Here is a 7,739-nt window from a genome sequence, read left to right as displayed (position 1 = left end):
AGAAAAGACCTTAAAAAATATCAAGCAAAACCCCAAAATATTTTACTCATATGCAAAAAGATGAACAAAAGAAGAGTAGAAATAGGCCCTCTAAGAATTGAAGGGCGATTAACAAATGAAAGAAAGGAAATATGCAACATATTAGCAGAAAGATAAATTATAAGAGAGAATTTACACCTAGAATTGATAATGAAGATAATGATACAGAAATAAGAGATGAAAATAGTGAATATTTATCGGACATAGATATTAATGAAGCCAATATTGTGCAAGCTATTAATGAAATTAAAAATGGATCAGCAGCCGGACCAGACGGTGTCCTTGCCATTTTGTTAAAGAAAAGAAGAAGTTATTCATTCTATCGCAAAGCCACTCGCAATATTATTAAGACAAAGTGTAGATACAGGCAAGATTTATGATGAAAATAAATTAGCCTATATTACCCCTATTTTCAAAAGTGGATCAAGACTAGAAGCAAGTAATTATAGGCCTGTGAGTCTAACATCCCATATTATGAAAGTGTATGAAAGGGTAATGAAAAAAAATATAATGAAACATTAAATGAAAAATAGTTTGTTTAATATAGGACAACATGGTTTTGTGCCCAGAAAAAATACACAAACCCAATGTTAGTCCACCATGAAAACATATAAAAAATATGGTAAAGGAAAAAGATGCAGATGTGGTTTACCTATACCTTTGCAAAAGCTTTTGACAAGGTAGACAATAATATATTAGCAAAAAAATTAGAAAACATAATATTGTGGACAAAGTAGGAAGATGGATAAAAGAATTTTTGCATAACAGGAAACAGATAGTGATTGCAAACAATGAGAAACTGGATGAAGTTAAGGTAATATCCGGTGTGCCACAAGGTACGGTGTTAGCTGCAATGCTGTTTGTTATTATGATTGCAGACATAGACAGTAATGTTAAGGACTCGGTAGTGAGAAGTTTCACCGATGACACAAGAATAAGTAGAGAAATTACTTGTGATGAAGATAGGAATTTGCAACAAAGAGACCTAAACAAAATATAGAATGGGCAGAGGTAAATAGGATGGTATTTAACTCTGATAAATTTGAATCAATAAACTATGGTGATAAAGAAGGAATGCTATATGCATATAAGGGACCTAATAACGAGACAATCACAAACAAGGAAGCAGTTAAAGACCCTGGTGTGATGCTGAATAGGAATATGCAATGCAATGATCAAATAGCAATACTACTGGCAAAATGCAAAGCAAAGATGGGAATGTTGTTCTGGCACTTCAAAACAAGAAAAGCCGAACACATGAGTATGCTTTATAAAACGTATGTACGTAGTCCACTTGAATATTGCAATATGATATAGTACCCACACTACCAAAAGGATATTGCACAAATAGAGAGTGAACAAAGGTCCTTTACAGCTAGAATAGAAGAAGTTAAGGACCTAGACTACTGGGAAAGACTACAATTCTTATGATTATATAGTCTTGAAAGGAGAAGAGAATGCTACATGATAATACAGGCATGGAAACAGATAGAAGGATTACCGAAAACATCATGGAGCTAAAAATATCAGAAAGAGCAAGCAGAGGTAGATTAATAGTGCCCAAAACTATACCAGGAAAACTAAGAAAAGCACACAGGACATTAATCCACTAAGCACCAGCATCAATAATGCAGCGATTACTCAGTGCATTACCAGCTCATCTGAGGAACATATCAGGAGTGAGCGTAGATGTGTTTATGAATAAGCTCGACAAATATCTAAGCTGCATCCCAGACCATGCAAAGTTGGAAGATGCAAAATATACCGGAAGATGCATTAGCAATTCTCTGGTAGACATCAGAGGTGCCTCACATTGAGGGACCTGGAGCAACCCGAACGAACTGTAAGGTCTGTAAGGTAAGGTCTGTAATGTCTCATAAACACTTTCCTGGTAAAACGGCATTCCCAGTATTATAGAAGTGTCAGAGATATTTATTTCTTTTGAATAGCAGTCTTAAAGCAATAGTGTAATACAAATAATGTAAATGATATCTGAGAGGAATTGCTATATACATCTAAAAAACATGTATTGTACTTGAATAGGTAAAATTCCTATTTATCTCCAAGAATGTATAATAAGATACTAGAAGTTATTCCATATTGCTGAAATATAAAGAATGATTGACATAAACTAGTAAATATATTCGTAAATCACCCATAATCCAGAGAGCTTTATAATTCCATTATGTCTGAATAGTAAAACCAAGGTAAGACAAATGCCAATGTTATTCTCTTATATAAGATCTCACACAGCGTTGATAACTCTGAATTTCGAAATCTACTTATGGTATCCATTGTCAACTTGGTGCTTGGTCATTCCTAAAAATATCATCCAGAAATGGGGATAATATATATTCAGTGATATGCTCATTTGCAACTATTATTGTAATTATGTCTACTGAAATTAGAGTACTCTCCAATGTTATTGGTGCACAGTTAGAAGGAATAAATCATTGGTAAACATTTTTTTCTGTCACGTGTCTCTCGCTTTCATAATAATAATATATATATATATCTATATCTGTATATATATATATATATATATATATATATATATATATATATATATATATATATATATATATATATATATATATATATATATATATATATATATATGTCAGTGTGTGTTAAAAATATATATATGTATGTTTTTATAATCTGCATAAAGAGTAGCGTTAGTTATTTAATTTACCGCCAGATCTGGTAATGATACCAGCCAGCCATGAATGTCAAAATAGCAAATTATCTCTTTAGCTCAAATAAGAAATCATAAAGTACAGTTACTCGCCAGTAAGATTATAGAATTAAAAATTGCACATCTTCACACAAAAACGAGGATCAACTGGAGGTACCTTTGTATATTGTCCATATGTTGTAACCACGATCATCAACGCCTGAAGGAAGAGAAGAGGAGTCCAGAGCCCACGTTGGGTGCCTTGCCTGTGGACCCAAAATGAGCCACAATAAGTGGAAGGAGAGATAGGAACCAGAATAGTGCCGAAGAAAGCAACCGAATCCAAAGACAGATCCCAGAATCATAAAGGTTTTGTCGTAGAAATTAAAGCTTTAAACCCTAGTCCAGTTTTCAGTGCATATGACATATAGAGCACTCCAATAGTTAAGGTCTTTTATAAGTTGAAATCCTTTGCTTTATCCATCATCCCAAAGAATGTTAAGCAAATTTTACTTTTCTTTATTTTTTTTTTTATTTTCAATTAGTAGGTAGAGAGAAATCTGTGTGAAGTGCATTTTTTAGACGATTCACTTATCTCAGTTATGGAGTGGACTCAAGATACAACATGCAAAACTGGAAACAAGGATTTGCATAAGATGGACGAACAATATATAATACTAAATGGAAATGAAACTTAATGCGTATTTATAGGGTAAAAAGAGGCCTAAATAAGGTGGATAACAAAACCGTAGAAATATAAAATCAGAATTATAAACAGTCAGACAGTCAGGGACTTAACAGAAAACATAAATATGACATGACAGATATTAAAAGTGGCGTAGTACATTATAACCTATGATATTTATTACTGATGAGGTAAAAGGTAATGCTTGAAAAGTATCACGTTGAAAATATTTGTTCATAGTTATGTAATTGCCCCAAAAAAAAAAGTATCATGATAGCAGCCTGTATATTGTTCTGCCGATGAACGGTTTGTTGAAGAAATTTGTATTAAATTATAATTATAAGGCAGCCACAAAAAACCCAAACGGGAGAGGTAACATCCACATTAATTAAGCTTCACTGACTACATATTAAAGCGAGAATTGTATATGTAATATATTTTGATCTCCTTCGTGATTAAGAACAAAATACAGAGGGGTATAAATCAACTTCCTTAAAGGATATGCTAAGAAAGCATTAACATACACAAAGATATGACAATTGTAGGTTAGCAAAGTAAAGGTGCAACAAAGGTTTAGCCATTTAAGAAGAAGCAAAAGAATATTTATTAAAAAAAAAAACAGTTGCAGCTTAGAAGAAAAACTTATCCAAGAAAACCATCAGCTATGCCCGGGAACTGAATGAAGCCCATGGGATGGTCCAGGAGAAGGGGAAAATATGGACCTGCAAAATAAACAAAAATGATTAGGATGACACATCTTAGGTCAATTAGGCCTGGACACAACTGCTCATCTTTTTTTTTTTTTTTTATTTAGGCTTGATTCCATTTCGCTAGGAGGGCAGACTAGAATATACTAAATATTTTGAAATATAGTTTGGATCCCAGCCTGACTAATGTCACGTTAAGATGGTAAGAGATGAGCTAGAAAAAGGTTGATTGATTAGCTACTTATTGTATTATAAGTAATTATTGCCCACTTAGTAAGAGATCAAAATTAATATTAATCCACCCTTCTGTCGAAAACAGTATATCCAAATGATGCAGTGGATATCGAAAGGTTTCTTAACGGTCTCCGCATTTGTGTCAATAACTAAGTGTTAGTGAACACCATCACTAACAAAGTTTGCAGTACTGAAGGAAAGTGATGAATGGGGATCACACAAAACTTAAATAATCTGTCCCCTTGCTTACCTTTACCAGATCTTCTTATCGTTTCTACATTCCTTGTCCTCCGGCAATTCCTACCTACTTTTTCGTTCATTCATAGTTAACAACTACACTACACCATTTTAAGGGAAACCTGGCTTGAAATGTTTTCATGAATAATAGCATATGCGCCTCTTGCTCATGTTATCTTCCATTCCTTATGCAGAGCTGCTGATAACATCCTAGTCTGGAAATCATATCAACTCTCATCTTGCCTCCAAATTTTACATTTGGTGTCTGACACTAAATGGAATCACCCGCACTCTCCCACCACTGTTACCGGCTTCTATATCTTAATTTCTGTGGCTCCAAGTTTTCCAAATAAGTGTACTCATGTTGAAATTATCTATTAAAGTTCTCTTTTCAGCAGTATATAGCAGTTTCTCCTCACTGCTGTAATTTAATGCCATATGATCTGAAAAGTTAGCAAATCTTCACTCTTTTCACATCATAGTACAATTACTTTTGCTTACGCTCCAGTATTTCTCTCATCAGTCCAGCCAAGATATTTTTAAACACACATGGAGACTTAACATACCTCTGCCATCTTTGTATTCACATAAGCCTTGTTTTCATCTTCAATACTTGGAAATGCTCTCAGCAAATTACCTTTAAAACCACACAAACTCACCCTCTACACTGGCGTTTACTATTTTCCCTTTTACATCGGACAAAAATAAGATTTTACTTAACTTTATCATAACTAAACCTCCGATGGCATTCCTTTTATCCATGCAACTTTTACTTCCATTACGAAAAACGAATATGGGATCAGTAAATGAATTTAGAGGAATACTAACAGAATACACACACGCGCGCGCACTCACAAACACACACACACAGACACACACACACACACACACATATACACACATATATATATATATATATATATATATATATATATATATATATATATATATATATATATATATATATATATATATATATATATATATATATATATATATACAGTATATCATAGAAGAGCAGCAGTCATGGGAGATATATTCATATAAGGAAGCAAGGGAGACGTCTTGTGGTAATTTTGCAAAGCTTTATTAAGCGACGTTTCGGGGTCCAGCCCCATCATCACAGCTGTAAAAGGACGAACACATGAAACACAACAAAGCGATTCATCCTAATAGCCAACATAAATTTATAATAAAATTCACGAAAAAACAAAGTGAAGAGAAGAAAATGAGTGACCAGGAGAAGCAAAAGGTCCCAAGCAAATATGGTTATGCCAGGTAGAGAGTGGTACCGGCAGTTTGGTTGCTTAATTTGGAACTATTGTTTTTATGAAAAGCAATTCGAAGACAGCAAACTGTTGAGGGGGAGAAGCTCGTGTAATGATTTTAAAATTTGTATATTCTATACCTCATGGAAAACTGCTATCCAGGTAAGGATCTCTGTAAACACCTTTACAGGTTTCTAAATAATGAATTAACAAGGAAAAATAACAGTCCAACTACACCGAGAATGCAATTCTTTGCTAGTGTCCCGTTTATCAGTGATACAACGTTTTGTAAACAAGTTAAACGTTTAGTACGTGAACATTGTCAGCACATAAAATGCCAATTAATCTTAAGAAACGCATTAACTATTGGGTTCCTATTTAGATATACAGAAAAATTGAGCCCTCTTTTGACATCCAATGCGGTCTATTTATTTTTGTGCCCCAGGCGTAGTTTGGGAAATTATGTCGGGGCTTCCTTTAGGTTTATTGAGATCCACATTGATAGCCACAGGGAGGTGAGTTATCAAACAGTTGTCCGGTTGTCATCTCCAGAATTCTCGAGCATTCGAGAACATACAAAGAAATGCAAATTTAATGTAGAATATAAACATTTTAAAATCATTACACGGCTTCTTCCCCTCAACAGCTTTGGTGTCTTCGAATCGCTTTTCATAATAAAGAATAGTTCCAAAATTAAATGGATTAAACATATATATGTTGATCCATTTATTTACCCCGAATGAAGTGGCCTTAGAAATATGAAATTACTAGTTGTAAAAATGTCATTTACCCGGTGTCAATGTTTTTGCTTCACCTATCATTTATGCATCAAACTAATTAATGATGATGATGTCCTCAGTCAACACTTCAGTTGACTGTACTGATACTTCTCTAGTTTGAAAGATTATTATTATTATTATTATTATTATTATTATTATTATTATTATTATTATTATTATTATTATTATTATTATTATTATTATTTTCTATCCCAGTCATCCTATTCGACTGGGTGGTATTTACAGTGTGGGGTTCCTGGTTGCATCCTACCTCCTTAGGAGTCCATCACTTTTCTCACTACGTGCGCTGCTTTTAATAGCACGCTCACGTGCATGAGTCCTGGAGCTACTTCGGCATCTAGTTTTTCCAGGTTCCTTTTCAGGGATCTTGAGATCGTGCCTAGTGTTCCTATGATTAAGGGTACAATTACCACAGGCTCATCCAATATCCTTATTTCTATTTTCAGGTCTTGATACTTATGATTTTTTTTTCTCTTTCTTTCTCATCTTCTCTGCTGTCCCATGGTATTGCGACATCAATGAGTGATACTTCTTGATTTTGTAACCAGCGTCAAATCTGGTCTATTGGCACGTATCACCCTATCTGTTCTGATACCATAGTCCCAGAGGACCTTTGCCTGATCGTTTTCTATCGCTCCCTCAGGTTGGTGTTCATACCACTTATTACTGGAAGCTAGCTGGTGTTTCTTGCACAGGCTTCAGTGCAGCAGGGGCTTTTGCTACTGAATCATGCCCCTTTTTGTACGGGTTCTGTGCAAGCGCCGGCCATTCGCTTGCTATGTAGTTTATGGTCTTGTCTTTCATATTGCACTTCCTGCGTATTGGGGAGATGTTATTTTCATCTATTGTTCTTTGGACATATCTGGTTCTTAGGGCCTGTTCTTGTGCCGCCTATTATTATTATTATTATTATTATTATTATTATTATTATTATTATTATTATTATTATTATTATTATTATTATTATTATTAGGAAGATGAACACTATTCACATGAAAAAAGCCCTGAAAGGCCGTTGACTTGAAATTCAAGAATAAATATGGCGCTCATTTAAAAATAGTAACAGCAGGTAATAGGAAATACAGAAAAGAG

This window comes from Macrobrachium rosenbergii, chromosome 21 (assembly GCF_040412425.1).
Source record: "Macrobrachium rosenbergii isolate ZJJX-2024 chromosome 21, ASM4041242v1, whole genome shotgun sequence".
NCBI classification, from domain to species: domain Eukaryota; kingdom Metazoa; phylum Arthropoda; class Malacostraca; order Decapoda; family Palaemonidae; genus Macrobrachium; species Macrobrachium rosenbergii.
The sequence above is the reverse complement of the archived record's forward strand: the minus strand, read 5'-3'. Positions refer to the sequence as shown.